Raw genomic sequence first — 18,572 nt, 5'->3', positions numbered from 1 at the left:
GCCCCACAGCGTGTTGTATCTGATGTGGGCAGGAAGAGGCTGGGGGTGACAGAGGTGTGATTGGAAGGTAGCATAAAGAGAACCATAAAGATCTTGATACATGGAGGGGTACAGGGTGTGGAGCCCTTGCTTTTAAAATTTGGGAGATGTATTTTAAAGGTTGAGGGGGTCGTACAGCCACGGATGTTTGTCGGAGTAATTTACTTGAGGGTTTTAGCTCAAGTAAGAAGTATTGTTTCTGTTCAGAATTTTGTGACTATCATCTGTACTTGGTGTCCTGGAAATTTCATCTGTGGAGAGAGTTTTCAGATTATGGCGGAATCCTGGAATAAGATCTCTTTAAAAAGCTGTTTATGTCAGAGAAAGTGAAGGAAGCTTTGGAACTACAAGGAATTTCAGTCTTGTCCTAAATCACAGCCCTTAGATGTCATCAGACAAATAATTGAAATCAGTTAATTAAAATAAAAAGCCTGCTGAATTAGTGAAGCTCTTGTCCTGGAAATTTAGTACATGTCAGTTTCCTCTGAAAAATATTATCTTTGGAGCCTGGAGTGTTTCTGTGATCGTTGCCAGTGAAGGCTCTGCTTGTGGAGAAGGCTGGCCGGGGAAAGGGTTGTTTCGGCTGTTCTCAAGAACTGTCTAAATTGCCCTGTGCCTAATTTGGAGCTTCCTATCTTCAGATAAAAAAGACAGGGCAGATAGAGATCCTCCAGCTGGCCGATTTATGTGGATTATTTGGGTAGGACAGGCAGAAGAGGCTGTGCTTGGTCACAGAGTTTGTACACCTCACAGATGGTGTTTTGAAACATTATCTGCCAGTTTTCTGCAACCACAGTTGTGTGTAGGTATTGCCAGTTGTTTGAAGAATGTTTTTCCCTTTAGGATGTGTCTCGTCCATCCTAATCATTATTGATATATATGCAGAAAGGATGCATTTGTGGCAGAATTGCACTTTTTCATTAGTAGACTAGGAATGTATGTAGCTGAATTATGGGGAAAATCAATTTACAAAAAGACAATGACTGAGGTCTTTGAAAGGTCATTTTAACTCTTTAAGCTTTCATCTTGATTTATATGCACCATGCAACTAAAGATGTAATGTGCCCTGGGTATATAATACAGAATCATTGTGAAAGTGCCTGTGTTTTTTATTTCACCAGAATATTGAGCACATTTATCTGATTTTTATGTCATAATTCAGATCTTTTTTATGCTGTTAATAAGCGTGTTAAATGATCTATCAGCATTTTGAAGAGTCTATATGTTAATTTTGTAAAACAAAACCCCATAATAAACCAAAGCCATTTGTGAATTATAATAGGTGAACGAGATTAGTTAGGACCCTTGCTACTTCTAGCTAATTGCATCATTTTAAACTAAGCTTCAAAGCACCCTTATTTAAAAAGCATTGAACTATATTTAGGGATTTGGAGTCATTGATAAGTTTGTTTTAGTGTTGTTGTTAATACATCTGGTTCTACAGCAATAGCCTGAAGTGTGGGCACTGCTTCTCTCTCTCTCTCTCTCTCTCTCTCTCTCTCTCTCTCTCTCTCATCAACTGTGTTAGAAAACCTTGTACTTGGATACATAGAATATATTAACAGCTGTGACTATGAGCATGTGCCAGAATGGCGATACTTGAGCAGATTTGACACTTGGCTATTTTTGACACCCATCTGTAGTTTTTAAATTCTACTATTGGATGGACTACCTCTAAATATGTTTTTAGCTTATTTTAGTCCATATATATAGGTCCATTTTAATGGATGATTTTAGCCATCTTGGGCAGGTTTTATATTTTTAAGTAAGACATTATATGTAGAAGATTAAAAGGTTGTGTTCTATGCACTCTGATATCATCTACTGCTTAAATGACTATATATCAACATACACATACACACACACACACACACACATATATATATATTTGGTAGTTCAAGTATCAGAACTAATTCCTGGTTGTCTCAGACATGATGTAACAATTGTCATATCTAGGGCCTTTTTTTTTATAAAATTGAGGATCCCTGGAAACAGATGTGCACAAACTGATCTTATTCAGACATCCCAATCTTTAGGGGTGGGTAAGTAAAAAAGTCCTAGTTTAAGGGGTTCTAGAACTATTTCGGTTTTAAAAAACATGTTTTTAAAGATGTTGCTAGCATATTGTTTCAAAATGAACTATATAAGTCAAAAGAGGCAAAGGATGCTTTAAAGAAATAGATTATTTCAAAATTGTTTAACTCATTTTAAAGAAATATCATTTTACTACCTGTCACTTTTGTAACAACTAGATCGTTGTGTTTAAGAAAAGGAAAATGTTTTCTTATGAGAAGGCTGGGAGACCTTGGGCATTATATTGTTTCAGGAGGCAGTGACTCCAAGCTTTCTGAAACACTTATATTTTTATGAATCTTTGTATAATATTATCAAAGAACATATGTTGACCTACAAAATGCTTTCAGGACTATTTCCTTAAAAGGACAATAAGTGAGCACAGTCCCTGTAGCCCAGAAATAGTGCTTTTTCTTTTAGAAGATGGCTAGTATTAGGTCAGACCACCCTTTCTCAATGGTCCTGCTCTCCAGATGTGCCTGGAACTTTTTTTTAAGTTCAAGTTTCCAAAAGAGAGAAAAAAAAAGGTTTGTTTTCAAAATCTGGTTTTACTTAAGACATCTCCATCCTGGAGTGCATTTCATAAATTGCCCACATATTTTCCTTAGCAGAGAACTTAACTGGCTGTAATTTTTAACACATGGCCACATCATGTGATATTTTCAAAACACTTACACATAGCTTTAAGAAGGTCCCTGCAGAAATGATCCATCCTCTCACAGCCGGCCCATTTTTTAACAGCATATCTGCATTTTCCATTTAGTAGAGCTATATATTATTAGCTTACGTTTTTGGGTAGTAAAACAGTGCATTGCTGATTGTAAAACATGGACTTTATTATCTGCTGAAAATTGATTTGGCATTTATAGCCACTGTGTACTAGACTATTTTTCTGTTTTTAACATCAATGCTTGCAAGCGATGATTTGTGTAAAAAAACAGAAATGAAATTGCCATGGACAGACAACTGTTAGTATCCCTAGTAACTGAACATTTGGATAATGCACTTGGATATTTTTTTTAATAGATGCATCTAAATGCTATTATGCAAGAATAAAAACACTCACAGCAGTCCATTCACTGACACTCTATTTTACTTTGCAAGTTGGTTTGCCATTATATTAGGCTTTTTGCTGTATCAAACAACGCTTGTGCCAACTATAGAAGAAAACTATGTAAGTTGTAAATACCCAATTATAAATGTAGATTATGCAGCATTACTTTTTTGTAGCAGACATGTAGACAATCCAGCTTCCCTTCAAACCCTGAAACCTTCTCCCTTCTCTTTACATTCTTTTCTGTTAATATTTCAGAGTACTTGGCCTTTTAGTTCTGTGTATGTAAAATGATATTTGGAAACTTTCACAGGCCATCTTCCTGTGCAGTTAATGGTCTATTGAAAATGATAATTGTTTAATCTTTTTCTTGAAGGGATTGATGGTTATGACATCTTAAGCTTTCATAAGACAACTACTTGTTTATTTTTATTTCTTAAAGTAAACATTTGCTTAGTAGACATTATATAGCCTAGAAATGTTTATTAACTATCTTATCACTACACTGTTAATGGATGTTTGCAAAGAAGATGCTGTAATTATAATTTTTTGAAAAGCCTTCTGAGCCATCAGGGGAACAGATATATATATTTTAGAGCTTGAAGGTTTATCTTGCGAGGACCTTCAGTTTACAGATGTTGAAACTGAGGCTCCTAGAGATTAAGGGACTTGTTCAGGTAGTTTATGAAAGTAAGAAGATCTTTTGAGGACATTTTCTTAACTGTGCTGTTTGTAAATCTCAAATGTACATTAAATCATGTTAGCATATTAGTGTCAGTCTTACTTTGTTGTCTTTTATCTTCAGTCCTGGATCGCTCTCATCGTATGCTTTCTCCCCTCCCACTCTAGGATTGCAGAGCTACCTGGGAGAAAATTCTGTGACAATAATCACTTGGCCTATGGCAAAAGTGTGCCTATTAAATTTATTTTATAATTGTTTGGGAATTAGGGAACCTATGTATAGTTAATTAAGAGAGTATTAAGCAGAACCAAAAATGTAAGGCTACGACAACAGAAAGTTACTGTAATGAGGAAATTTGGGTAGTAGACATTTGTAGGTTGCTCAAAATGTGTCAGATACCAGATAACCATGATTCAGTCCCTCCATGCCCTCCAAAAGTTTGGAGTTCTAGTGTTCCCAGCAGGGAAGTAAACAGGGCCTGAACATAGTAGATCATGCAGGAGCCCAGAGGGTAGGTACCCACCTGGATTAGGAGTCAGGGACATAGGGGAAGGATGCACAATGGGCTACACGAACGCCTATTGGAATGCCTTGCCTGGCTCCTTCTACTTGCTGCAGATTGGATCTCAGTCCATGTAACTTAGCATTTTTTGGTTTGTTCTTCTTACACTAAGGATAGGGCATTCATTTTGGTTTTTATTAGATTTTAATTTCTGTGTGTGGCAGTGGGTGTAGTATTTCTTGAAAGCTATTTCTTTGTGTACAGTTGCAGTTCTTTGATAGCTAACCATATCTAGAGGGATAAATCATTAACTTAAATGACTCATAACTTGAGAACAATAGGATTTCACACCTGACCAAGAAACAGGTTTATCGTGCTGGCTTTCTCAAACAGCTGTTTGCATTAATTAATATTAATGTAAATGTACTTTCTGAGAATGTCTAGCTTAATTATATTTTTCAACCCATAGAGTTCCAATCAAAGGAATCAGAAAATCCTCTTAATCTCAAAGGGAATATATAACTGCTGTCTCTGAACGGAATAAATCTCTGATAGTATACTAAGAGCAGCCTTTTATTGAAAGCCTATATATGCCAGGCCGTGGGCTAGGCACTGTATATACTTTGTGATTTTCACTACAGCTTTGCAAATTGTTTCTGTTACCATGTGATCTATTTGAAACCTGAAGATCAGATAAATTAAGCAGTTTGCCCAAGGACATAGGTAAAGTTAAATGGTAGAGATGGGATTCCCTGGACTTTGAATTCTCTTTTTGTTTCTTTATTTTATTTTTGAGAGGGGTTGGGTATGTTGTGGCTTGATGACAGGATCTTTTGTAATGAAGGCTAGATGGAACATTTAAAGGGGAAAGTTTGAATCTGAATTATAGTAGCATAGAAGGTAGAGTTCTTTTTGCTGAAAAATAAAAACAGAAAAAGCATTAGCCTTCATCATCAAGAATGATCTTGGATAAAACAGGTTAGCATGCTGGTTATTTCTCTGTGTATTACTATTCCTCTTGAAAGAGAACAATGGAATTAATAGGCATCAGGAGACTTAATGTTATTATTTTGAAAAGACTAATAGAAATCATAGGGCACATTAAGATACAGGAACAAAAAAGAAATCATAAATTTATTCACTGACAGAGCTATACAGGTTAACTGAAATATCACCTTTCTTGGCTTTTGGAATGTGGTCATCCTGGCTATCTTTTGTTAATCCGAAGGTCAGATGGATGGTTTTCTGTGTTTTGGATTAGTAGAAAATTAGAAAGCAAATAATATATTCAACACCTTGGCAGACAAAATTGTTAAAAATTGTGTAGCTAAAAAAAAAGCACGTTTTTTGGTGGTGAGACTGCTGGGTATCCATGGCTCTGCCCCCAGGAGCTCCTAGACAAGCAGGCACAGTGTTTCCAGTAGATGAGTACATTCTTAAGAAAGCAGATATCTTTTTTTGCCATCCCCCACCTCCTGCAAAGAAAAAAAAAAGCAGTTGATTTTTAAAATTGTGGGATGCTTTCTCTAGAAGGCTTGATTTTGTTTTCCACATTTCGCTTTTAAAGGCTAAGTGATAAGTGTAGTCTGGCTCACTTTATTAGAAGGATTCTTTTAATTTTATGTGGTTTATTAACATTATACAGAGTACTCGACACTCATGGAAGAAAATAATTTTAAAAGTACCTATGAGAACATGATACTGGGAAGAGTTTCGCTTTAAGAGCTATGTAATCAGCTAGGTGAAATGCTTTTTAGGAAGAAGGGATGTAGGAGGGTGTCTTTATCATGTGTTTATGACTTTAAGAAGAGTCTTAAAGAGTTTGACAAAGTAAACTGAGCATTTTTCACAATCTGGGATGATTTTGATGGGGGTGCTAACTTTAAAAAAGACAATTGCTGTGCTTTTGAGAGTCTCGTTATTTTACGTTTGAACTTCCCCTCATTTAACTTCACCACCTTCCTCAGGACTTGTTTGCTTTAATGATTCTCAGGTTATTAGGAAAATACATAGTAAAATTTGAGGGTCCTGAGGTAACAATTTATGTACTCCTGCATTTGAAATTTAAATATGTCCTAATGAGGATAAGACTGGAAGGAAGAAAGGCTGTGATCCTGACATTTTCCCTGTGAAATGGACATTGTTTCTTAGTTGTTATAGTTGTATCTGAACCTATATACTTAGCAGTTACAGTAGCACTTCATTTGAAAGGCCTGTTAACATTTATTTTCTTTCTTTTTGCTTTAGCATTATATTTGTATAGCCGACAGACAGAATACGTAGAGGAAATCAAAACAAATATTTTTGTCTATAGAAAACACTTGTTAAACTTTCTATTCAATATTTATTTTCTTCTAACTTCCTAGAATATTCCAAATACATAGTTGATTTAGAAAATATAGAAAGTGATAGAAGTCAGAGGCAAAACCCAACTTTTTAGTTATCCAGGCATTCTTTATATACCAGTGTTTGCTTGCTCAACATAAAGTGGAAGCCAGGCGTGGTGGCACGTGCTTGTAGTCCTAGCCGCTCTGGAGGCTGAGGCAGGAGGATCGCTTGCATCCAGAAGTTCAAGTTTGCAGCGAGCTATGATCGCCCCATGACACTCCAGCCTGAGCAACACAGTGAAACCCTGTCTCAAAAAAAATTTAATAAATTAATACAAACGCGAAGTGCCTCCCAAAGTTGGTAAGCGTAGGCATGACTAGGTTTTCAAAATGTTTTCTATTTTGTACAATTTAGGAATCTTTCTAAAGAACATCTTTAAAAGGAAGAGTTACCTGTTGTTGACATTGTTTAACTACTTACTACATAGAGGAGTGTGTTTCCATTAGGTTTTTTATCTTTATCTATATTTTGATCATATTTTCTGAGTGTAAAACATTTGGTACCATGTCATTGTGAAGTTAATAAACTTTTTCCCAAAACGTCTTGGAGAATTGAATCATTTTGTAGTGTTTCTCAAGAGCAAGATTATCTCTTTAAGCCATAGTTACTTTCATTCACGTGTTTAAAATTGTTGTACTTACTAATCACAAGCTGATCAGTTTGTGCTGAGCGTATTTTTTTATTTTTTTAATTAATTTATTTATTTTGAGATGGAGTCTCACTCTGTCGCCCAGGCTGGAGTGCAGTGGCGCAATCTTGGCTCACTGCAACCTCCGCCTCCCGGGTTCAAGCAATTCCCCTGCTTCAGCCTCCCTAGTAGCTGGGGCTAAAGGTAAGCGCCACCACACCTGGCTAATTTTTTTTGTTGTTGTATTTTAGTAGAGAGGGGGTTTCACCATGTTGGCCAGGATGGTCTCAATCTCCTGATCTCGTGATCCGCCCGCCACCCAAAGTGCTGGGATTACAGGCATGAGCCGCCGCGCCTGGCCCTGTGCTGAACGTATTTTGTCTTTAGCTTTGAGACTTGGGTTTATATTATGAGCAATTAATATATTATATTTTATGAGGCCATCTAAAAAACACAGAGCATCGAGAATGTCAATGCCTGATTGTGAATCAGTGCTCTTCCATTTACAGTCTGCCAGAGTTTCACTCTCTTTGTCTTAAAAGTAGAAACAGTTATTCTGCCTTGCTAACTTTCACAGGATGGCAATAGTGATTGTAGATATGCTGTGTACCTGTATAAAGAGGTTATTAAACCTCTTTATAGACAGCGATGCTCTCTGGAGTTAAAAAATAGGGGACAGTGTTTAACCCCCCACAAAACAGTGCCAAGTGTTATGCTTGATGCACATTGTCTAGATTAGATGAGATTTTCTGAGTTTTGCCTATGCTTGATAGGATTTTCTGCCTCGTCTTTATGTCAGCAGTTTACCCCTTCTCTATCAGTGTGCCACCCTTTTACACATCCCAGTTATTTGCGAATGTGGAAACCAGATAACCAAACTTAGAATGGTGATCACATAATAAAACACATGCTTAAGTGAGAGCCTGAAAAGCCTGTCTTTTTTTTTTTTTCCAGGTACTAATAAGTGGCACTTTTAATTTGTGGCATCAATTTACATCACTGAGTCTGTCCCCCACTTCTTCCCCACCCCACCCCTACTGATTTTCATGTCTCTTTGTAGGTGGCTTTGCTGGAGAGCTGAATTCTGTATAACCTTTTACTCCACTTCTGTGTTATCCCAAGATACAGCTTCTTTTCTTCACTGTTTAAAATAGACATTTTAAACATCATCAACCCCCCTTGATAAAGCTGCCATTTACGTTCAGATCTTGATTTTCTAGTTCTAATAATTCCATTCCAGACTACCTGTGAGCCTGGCATAGAGTATGCAATCAGCAAATATTTGCTTAATGAATAAGTGAGTGGATGAGAGGTAGACTGGGACTCACGAAGATTTCAAAAGAAAGAAATAATACACAAAGCATGTTAATTAACAAGGGGAAAAATTAAGAAATGAATCTTACAAAAATTTTCAGTAAGTGGTCTTTACGAATGAGAATTTTCTTTCAGAGTTAAGGAAAATACATATATTTTGTGGCCCACAACTTTATTGGTGGCTAGCTGCATGTTAAAATTCAATGTAATTTATCCTGATTATACTTACTGAAAGTATAATGCAACATACAACACTTAAAACTTTCTGGCATAATTACTAAAATTAGAAACAAAGGGCTTTTGACAGTGTGTGTGATATTTTGGAAATGGACTCTCCCTCCACCTGGGCATTTTCATGTAGTTTGGCCATTTTTCATTCTTGTCACCTAGTGGAGGATGGGTATAATGTTTCAGTCTCCCATCAGGCATACTGGGTAAGATTTTAGCAAGGAGAAGTATTAATGAAATATTTTTATCTTTTACATGATAAATTTAGCCAATAGTTTCTTATATCAATAATCCTAGATAAGTAACAATTTGATAGACAGGTAAAATTTATCTTAAAGACTCTAGGGCGATTGCTAGAATAATTCATTCTATATATAATATATATTTTCTTTAAAAATTTGAATGATTTTAATTGCTGCTCTCTTTAAATGTTTCTGCCCTTTTATCATTTTTTCAACATTTGCATTGGATCCTTTGAAAGGAATAGGGTAAGACTTTTGAGTTTCAGTATATCTTAAAAGAATAATCTTTGCTAATTCGGCAGATACTTTGTAAGCATTTCTCTTAATTCATGCGTTATAAAAATTCTTGGAAGGTCAGTTTAGCTTATCCGTTGAGTTTCCTAATACAAGAATGTTGCCAATTTTCTAAACAGATTAAAGACTCTCACAGGGTCAGTCAAGCACTTTGGAAGCATGGTACAGGATGGTGTAGCCACGTTCTCAACATGGGGTCAAGGGGACCAACAGTGTCTGCCTCACCAGAGAATTTGTTGGAAATACAAATTCTCTGCCCCCTCCCAAGCCTACTGAGTCAGAAACTCTGTGGGTAGACCCAGTAACGTGTGTTTGAACAAGCCCTCAGAGGATTCTTAAGCATATTCAAGTGGAGAACCACTTTTGTAAATTATATTTTTTGTGTCCTTTTATATTCTATAGATAATGCCCCTTTTTGGTCATAAATAAGCCAGGTTAGGTCCTAAAAGTATGGAAATCAATATTGTTCATTTAATCTTATTTTTTCTTTTTATTTTTGTGGACTTGTGTAGAGAAATATGATTTATTTTAAATGACGTATTTTTAAAAATACTTGAGAGATTACAAATTATGTATTTGTTTAATTATGCCTTGGTTTCTGACAGTGTATTCAGATGCCCACGCAGCTAAGTTGACTGAGAATCAAGGGAGGGTGCTTTTCGACTTGAATTCTGGTTTGTTGGTTTGTTCTGATAGTTACTTGTAAACAAATGAGTAGAATATTTAGGTAGACTTCAATTTCACAGTAATATCAGTTAGTCTTGGAAGTTTGGATATACAAAGATTTTCTTTTATTTTTCTCTGTTCAACATAAATAAGCATTCAATGTAATTAAAAAATGTTTCATTGGTAATGCCTTGAGAAGATTTATTTCTGATGTCTCCCGTATCTTCTGTTGTTCTCTTTTGTGCTTGGTAGGCCTTCAGTAAGTGTAGTCTGACACGCTTTGTGGCCTTTGCCTCCTGTGATAAAATAGATTGAAATGATTCCTGGCACCATCTGGTGAAGAGGAGCAGCCCTGGAGGACTGTGCTTTGAGAGAAAGTGACTGAATGCTAAGAAATGTGGAAGTCTAGGGACACAGGCAAAGGATTTTTTTTTTTTTTTTTTAAAGAGCATGAACATTAATACATCTTCTTGAGGTTTGATGGGACATGTACTGCCTACTGCCCCATCTGGTGCTTATGATAGCATGGCATATTAGCATGCTGCAAGTTCATAATGTATTCAGGGGGAGGAAACATCCCTTGCATACCAATTGAGGCATCCTCTCTTTCAGAACTGCTTTTGAATTTCAATGATGTTTATATCTTCCAAGCCGCGTCTGAACTGAGCATTTCCGCTCTGAGGAATAACTTGAGAGAGAGAGAGAGAGAGAGAGTGAGAGAGAGAGAGTGTGTGTGTGAGAGAGAGAGAGTGTGTGTATGTGAGAGAGAGAGAGCATGTGCAAGAGAGAATGTATGTGTATGTATTCTGTCCATTAATCTTCCTCTCTTTTTTGTGATGAAATTAAGTAGTTTTTAATATTATGTTGGTATATAATTTTTAAATTTTTTTTCTTATTTGAAACCATGTACTACTTTGTTATTTCACGTACGGCACTTAAAACATTTTGCCTTGTGGAATCATTTGTATGGTTGTCCTCCTATAGACTGAACACTTTTCGAGGGTTGGGCTGTTACCTAATTATGTTTGTGTCTCCATGGCACCTAGAGTTCAGTCATCCATTTAACAAATATTTATTTATTGAGCTCACGCTATGGGTCTGACACTGTTATAGATGCTGAGGAATCAATAGTGAGCAAGACTGGTGAGTCCCTCCTCTCCAGGCATTTGTATTGGAACTGGGAGGAGACAGACAGTAAACAAAGAAACAGAAAAATGAAAAAGATGATTTCAGATAGGGATAAGTACAATTAAAAAAAAAAGGCTGGAGAGTAACTTACTAGGTGGGGAGCTCATTTAGATTAGATTGTCAAGGAAGACACCTTTAAATAGGTGAGATTTTTGCTGAGAGCTGAGTGATGGGAAGATTTAGTGACAGAGGAATAGCAACCGTAAAGCCTTGAGATGAAAACGATTGCCATTTTCAAAGGTCAGGGTAGCTTGAGCCAAGTTCAGGGGCCGGTCCATTGCTAGAAGTTGGGGATTTATTCTAAGCGTGTCTGGAAGCCATCAGAGGGTTAAGCTAGGAAGTGACATGATCTAAATTGCCCCCTTTAAAAGGATAACTTGAGCTGTTGTGTGTCTTGCACTTAGTAGTCACTAACTAGCCCTGGAAAGAATGAGATGAGCCTTTAAATCCATTGACGCACCATGTTTAATTGGAATTAGCATGAGTTTTAAGATCAGAAAAATGTCTGTTGGATTCTGGCCTGGCCATTTGCTTGATGTTTGATTTTGAGCAGTTATTTAACCAGTTATTTAGCGTATGTTTCTCATCCGTTGAAAGGGAAAATTAATACCTTAAGGCCATGGCATTATTGTGAAAATTAAATGAGATAATTTATTAGGAGACCCAGCACAGTGCTCAGTTTTTAATAGGTACCTGATCTATCACTGACATAGGGATCATAATAAAACTTTTGGGATAGTTTCAAGGAACATTTAAGCAGTTGGCAGTGTCCAGTTGGAAATCCGTTTCTGGTACTGTTATCTTCTTAATAAAACACTTCAAATATTACCATGATAGTAGCACTTAACATCTGTAGTTTGTTGGTCTTGATCTAGAATTATTTAAGAAAAAATACTCAAGGAATTATATGGCAAAATCTATGCCCAGTGAAACAACCTAGATTTTCCTCCCCCTGATTTCTTCTTCTTAACAAAAATGTATTTCAGTGAATTTGATTTCTTTTACGAATAACAGTCTATCATTTACTTTAAATATATTTTCTTTTTTTTTCTCAAGACATTTTTAACATTGAAGAAGCCAAACTGCCTTATTAATTGGAATGAAAATTGTGGTTATATGAAGGTTACAATGCAGAATTTTAATTCATAAAATAGTAACCTTATTAGTTGCATAGTTATTAGACATAAGCCTTTCAAAGATAATTTTTTAAATATACCGTAATGGACAAAATAAGGAGTTTCTTAGTTTTTGCCTAAATTATGCCCTTAATAGCAAGAACAATCCTTCAACTATTTTCGTAGTCTATGAGGTAATGTTTAGCTTCTCAAACTTTCTGTAGAAGGATTGTGGGATTATGAGTAGGAGCAGATAGTGTTGGGGATTGAATATCTAAATAGAGTTTGACTTATTGTGTTAGGCATAATTTTTTGAATATATAGGTTGGATAAGTTATTTGGTATTTGTTTTGGGCTAGAGGTTCTCCCCCTCCTCAGTTGGTAGATTGTTTTGTGTTTTGCCTACAGATATTCAGGAAAACAAATAATGCTTAAGGAATGTGGAGGAGGTAGTGTGGGTAATTCAGGCAAGTTTAGTCAGCACTTATGAGATTCTTGAAATGTTTTTTGATGTCCTGCAGAACTGTAGAGAGCTGTTAACATCTGCATGTTGTGTGAGAGAAGTCACATTTATGGCTGCTGTATTCTTGCTGGAATGTCAGAAAAAGAGGGAAAGCCACAGAAAAAGGCCACAGAAGATTGGGAGGTGGGCATCACAGTTCAGAATAATGCATCTGACTTTACATCCTAAGATGTATCATTTTCCTTAGGTAAGCCCCAATTGAATTCTTAACACCATCTTAGAAGAGTGATAGGCTTGTGTGGTTTGAGGGTAATTCGGAAAAGATAGTTGCCTTGCTGAGAAACAGCCTTTGTGAAACTTTGTAGGCCATCACAGATATTGTCTGGCCACACCTTATATGTATTTTCATTCTCTTCTGCAGGATCCCGCAAATACAGAGACTTAGGTAGTATTTGTGTTCCACTAGAAAGAGAGGGAAAGAAAAACCAGCTGATCAGGTGAGATAGGTACATTTTGCTAATCTGTGCTAGGTGTGCTGGGCCACAGGCCTCCAGAAGAGACCTGCATGATACAGAGTCGCATGTGATGTAGCCACCATACCTCCTCATTTTAATTTGTTTGGCTTAGGTGCTATAATATTGCAGACTACACTGCTAGATTTCTCCTCTCTTGTCTCTTAAGGACAATGACCATTATCTTGTATAATACCCAATTTGTAATTATTTTCAATTTCAGTTACTTGGCCAATGTGGCCTTTATTTTGACCATTTCTCTCACATGTTTTTCAGATTCCAATAATAGAAAGAGCTCTTTGTCACCCTCACAAAACTTGCTTTCTTAGGATATTAAAGGATATGCGAGATACAATGTACTTAAGTAAAATGAACATCATCTCACCCTCCAAAGACCAGGTTGAGTGTCAAATATATGGTTCTGTCTGTCTTTCTATCTTCTTACTTTTCCCCACCCCTCCCTTTCTTCCTCCCACAAAAAACTTTAAAACAGATGTTGTAGTATATATTTAAAAATTTTTTAAAAAGAGAGATGGGGTCTCACTGTGTTGTCCAGGCTGGTCTTGAACTCCTGGGCTCAAGCAGTCCTCCTGCCTTGGGTTCTCAAAGTGTTGAGATTACAGGTATGAGCCACCATACCCCGCCAGTTGTAATATTTTTAGGAATTAAAATCCGTAACAAGCTTTGGTCATTGTCAAATCACATTGCATACACAGGGTTTAATAATGATCTGACACACTTTTTCCTTGATAAAATTGAAAGGAAATAGGGCCTATATGTTATTTACTGACACCTCATTTATATTTTGAGGAAACTAGAAGTCCTTAAACGTCTAAAACAAGTGTATTGAATGTTCATTTAAGCAGTCTATCAGTTGTAAATGTTTACATTTAAAGTTAATTGTTTATTGAAAATGGATCATTTGAATTAGTTCATTTGGTGAGCTAAACGTTTGACAACATTTTGATAACAGCAGATATTGAGCATACACAAGTTATACTTTTTATGTGGTCCTTCTTGATAAGCGGTGCAATGGAGTTGTAAAAAAATTATGTGAGAACTTTTCTTAAAGGACTACTCAGCTGCTCAAAGCTCAGATCCCTGACATGCATCCTTTCCATTGTAAACTTGTGCAGTTTACAAAGGTCTGTAGCAGATGTTGGAGGAAGTGGGTGGATAAGATTAAGTGGGTGTGGTGTCCTAAAATAACCTAGGAGGCAATTTTGGAGCAAATTGTTTGAGGTCAAGGACTCTTGTCTTTTCTTCATTTATATCTTTTTTTTTTTTTTTTAAATCCATAGTGCCTAGTACAGTGTTTTACACATAATATGGATGATGCATGTTTCATAAAAATACCCTGTAGCTCAGTTATGATAGGTCTGTAAGTCATATATTCATTTAATCAGTCATGCAGCAAGTATTTATTGAACTCTTAATACATGCTATACTATTTTCTAGTTACTGGGATGAATCAGTGAATGAAACAGGCAACATTTTTTATTACATTCTAGTGTATGTGAGGTGGGTGGGGTGTGGGAGTGAACAGGAGCAGACAATAAATGATAAACATAAAATATAAGTGAGTTCTGTGGTTTGTTGGAGGGTGATAATTATGGAAAATCAGGATAAGGAGGGTCTGTAGGGCAGTTGGAGCAGGGGTCAGGTTACAGTTTAAATTTGGGTAATTGAAATGCACCTCTTTGAGAAGGGACTTTTGAGCAGAGATTTGAGGGAGATGAGGGAAGCGGCCATGTAGAGATATATGGGAGAAGCACCTTCCAGGCAGATGGTAGAGTGTGGTGTGGATTGTTTGAGGAATGGGAAGAAAGACAACGTGGCCAGGTTAGACTGGTATGAGGATGAAAGAACACCTGGAGATGAGACCAGAGAGTAGCAGGGAGCGTGAGGGGCAGATAGATCATGGAGGGTTCTTGAAGGCCATTGTCAGGTCTTCCCTGTCCAATCCATTTAACATCCATCCCACATACCCGCTGCCCAGCGCTTGGTTGAGTATATTCTTATTCTTCCCTGCATAATGTCATAAAATCAGATGCTTAAACATCATATCATTCTGAAGACCTCACTGGGCCTCATGGTTACTCCCGTCATTTATTATTCCATGCATCCAGATATTTACTGTCATCCAATCCAATTTGTGTTTTCTGTTTTATTTGTTGTTGTTGTATGGCAGCTGCATTCTTTAACCTAAACACTGTTCTATGTAGTGCTAGTCAGGGCTGCATGTTAAGTCTTTCTTGGTTTTGACTGCTATGTTTTAGTGCTTTTAAACTCATTTTAGATATAAGATACCCAAAACAGGCATTTGCTGAAGGTAAACTAACAGTCAGGCTGCAGTAATATTAAAAATCTTGGCCAGGCACTGTGGCTCACACCTGTAGTTCCAGCACTTTGGGAGGCTGAGGCAGGCGGATTGCTTGAGCCTAGAAGTTTGAGACCAGCCTGGCCAAAATGGTGAAACCCTGTCTCTACTAAAAATAAAGAAATTGGTGGGACATGGTGGTACAGGCCTGTAGTCCCAGTTACTTGGGAGGCTGAGGTGGGGGGATCACTGGATCCTGGGAGATGGACGTTGCAGTAAGCTATGATTGTGCCACTGCGCTCTATGTAGCCTGGGTGACATAGTGAGATTTTGTCTTAAATTTTTTTTTAATCTTTGTATCAATCATGTGTTCATACTAAGGGGCGTTATTTGAGAGTCTTATTATAAACCGTGATCTAGAATCTGCTTCCACATTTCTCTTAGTAAGCAGCACACATACCGAAGACTTGTCTTGTCAGCTTTCCTCATTCCCCTGCAGTGAGTTAAGCTGGTACAAGTTACGCTAGTATCCATGAACATATTAAAAGTCAAATGTGTGATACAAATCATTCTTTTCTTTCAAGGTGGTGACAGTCTGAAATGATACATGAGTCGGCAGGTAGGGGTGAAATATCTGTGTTCTTTGGGAGAGCACAGGCCATGGGGTAGGCTTCCTATGTAATACAGGCATGTTCAGTTTAAATTATTTGAGTAATTTCCTTGGACCCACTTAAATTTTCTGACCTCCATGAAGTTGCTGCACCATCTAAAAGTACCTGAAAAAAATAAAATCAACTGAACTTAAGTGGCTATATAGGTATCCTCTCAAAGTATAACTTTTTGAGTTTTAGTGGCTGCACAATAAACAGGATTCAATTCAATATAAAAATATTTGAGTACTGATTCTGGGAACGACTTTCTACTAAGCGTAGCAGGGGTTTTAAAGAGAGGAAGACACAGTCCTGGCACTTAAGGAACTTAAGTGTAGTAGGGGATATAGAAGGAGATTGAGGGATTGAGAGGCAGAAAAGTGGAGACTGATTAGGGAGAAGTTACAAGAGGTAGCGCAGGTTCCAAATCAACATGAGAGGATTTTGAAAGCATTGAGTTGAAGTCCATGATTGAAATTCATTGAATGAGTGTCATTATTTGGGAGAAAAGGTGAGAGTGGAATCAAGGGTACTCTTTGAATTTTGAGCCTGCGTAATTGGCAGAGTGGTCTTGCCTCAGTGGAAATAAGAAAGCAGGAAGAACTCGTTTTGCAGAAAGAATAATCTCACTGATATGTTGAATTGGAGACTCTTACAATAGTAGGAGCCATCTTGCCTACAGTTGGGAATGTATGATGGTAGTTTGGGTGAGGAATTGAGTCCTGAGATATAAATTAAAGTGGAAAAAATTGTACATTTATGTGATGGATAGACAATTTTGAGAAAATGGAAAATATTAAATGGGTGTTATCCTTAATCTCATTATCAAAGCTTTGAAATTCCATTGCAATTATATTATGGTTTGTTTTGGCGGTGCATAAATTCCCACTTGGTAATTAACTTTTATATCCTTCCTATTTGTGTTCTATACTTTTATTTTCCATATGGAAAATAAAAAAAATATATATGTTATATATATATGTTATATATAATATATATATATATATCGATATCTTTTTGTTTTTTGTTTTTTTTTTTAGAGCCAGTGTCTCACTATATTGCCCAGGCTGGTCTCGAACTCTTGGCTTCAAGCAATCCTCCCACCTTGGCCACCCAAAGTGCTAGGATTACAGGCGTAGGCCCCTGCACCTGGTCTATTTTATTACTTTCTGTTACTTGTGCATAGCTTCCTCATAGTGGAATTAATTGACTCCTGAGTATCCTTGCTTGAATCAACATGGTTTCCAGGTGGAGGGTAATATAGTGGTTAAGAAGTTGGACTTTGCGGTCAAACAAAACTAGGTATGATTTTCTCATCTTCCCTCCTTTTACTTGCTTTTTGTGCCTGAATTTTCTCACCTGATTCTCTTGAGGATTAAATGAAATAATGGAAAACCATACATGTTGGTCCTCAATAAGTGGTTGGTGAAAGGCAGTAGTGGTGATGAGGATGACAGTAATAATATTTGTTCCAAAACTCATTAGGTTTATCCATGCTTCTGCATATTGCAGGCATGGAGATGTGAAGTAGAATGGGGTCCCACAATGGAACATGAGTTTAGTGGTTGCTCAGCCCACCTCTTCATGGTGCTCTGTGCTTTTTGCCATCTCTTGGATAGACTGATTGAGACACAACAAACTTATACCCTCTTGGTCTTCTTCACTCATTTTTTACCATAGATGCACCTCCAAGTCTGGAATTGACTTTTTCACACCTACCTTTCTGTGAGAACTTGCAGAAGTCACATTGGTTTATTCATTCACAAAACATGAATACAGCCAACTGTCAGTTACAGCTTGTTTATTCAGAGTGACTAAATTTTGGCTTTTTCTTTCCTGCTGCCTGTCTTCTGCCCATATCGCTACTATTGAATTTTTGTGTAAGCGAGTGCATATTGTTTCATTTTAGCTACTTATCAAGGATTTTTAAGAGCAGGTAGCGAAGGTGCATTATTTACCATGGGCTTTTCTGAGTTTTGTTTTGTCTGTCTATCCATACATCTATGCTGTTCCCCTGACTCCTGTTATCATGGATAGTAAGATAAACCAAATAAGCACTATCTGATAAAGAATTTAGAAACTTTGGCATAAATTCAGCTTAAGGTTTTTTTTTTTTTTTTGAGACGGAGTTTCACTCTTGTTGCCCAGGCTGGAGTGCAATGGCTTGATCTCAGCTCACTGCAACCCCTGCCTCCTGGGTTCAAGTGATTCTCC

The 18,572-nt window shown here is 37.0% G+C and overlaps 1 protein-coding gene across 4 annotated transcripts in view; it reads left to right on the top strand.

The window, feature by feature from the left end:
• Positions 1-18,572, top strand: part of RUNX1T1 (RUNX1 partner transcriptional co-repressor 1) — a 144,490-nt gene that overhangs the window by 40,443 nt on the left and 85,475 nt on the right. Inside the window, exon 1 of one of the 4 annotated variants that reach the window (XM_055349723.2) lies at positions 12,463-13,123. The exons of the other annotated variants lie outside the window; for them this stretch is intronic. The gene's annotated coding sequence lies outside the window, so the exon portion shown is untranslated. Of the gene's footprint in view, positions 1-12,462; positions 13,124-18,572 lie in introns of those variants that run through there. 4 annotated transcript variants of the gene reach the window in all.

Source organism: Gorilla gorilla, chromosome 7, assembly GCF_029281585.2.
Source record: "Gorilla gorilla gorilla isolate KB3781 chromosome 7, NHGRI_mGorGor1-v2.1_pri, whole genome shotgun sequence".
Taxonomy (NCBI): Eukaryota; Metazoa; Chordata; class Mammalia; order Primates; family Hominidae; genus Gorilla; species Gorilla gorilla.
Note: the sequence above shows the minus strand (reverse complement) of the source record. Positions and strands in the feature narration are given on the sequence as shown.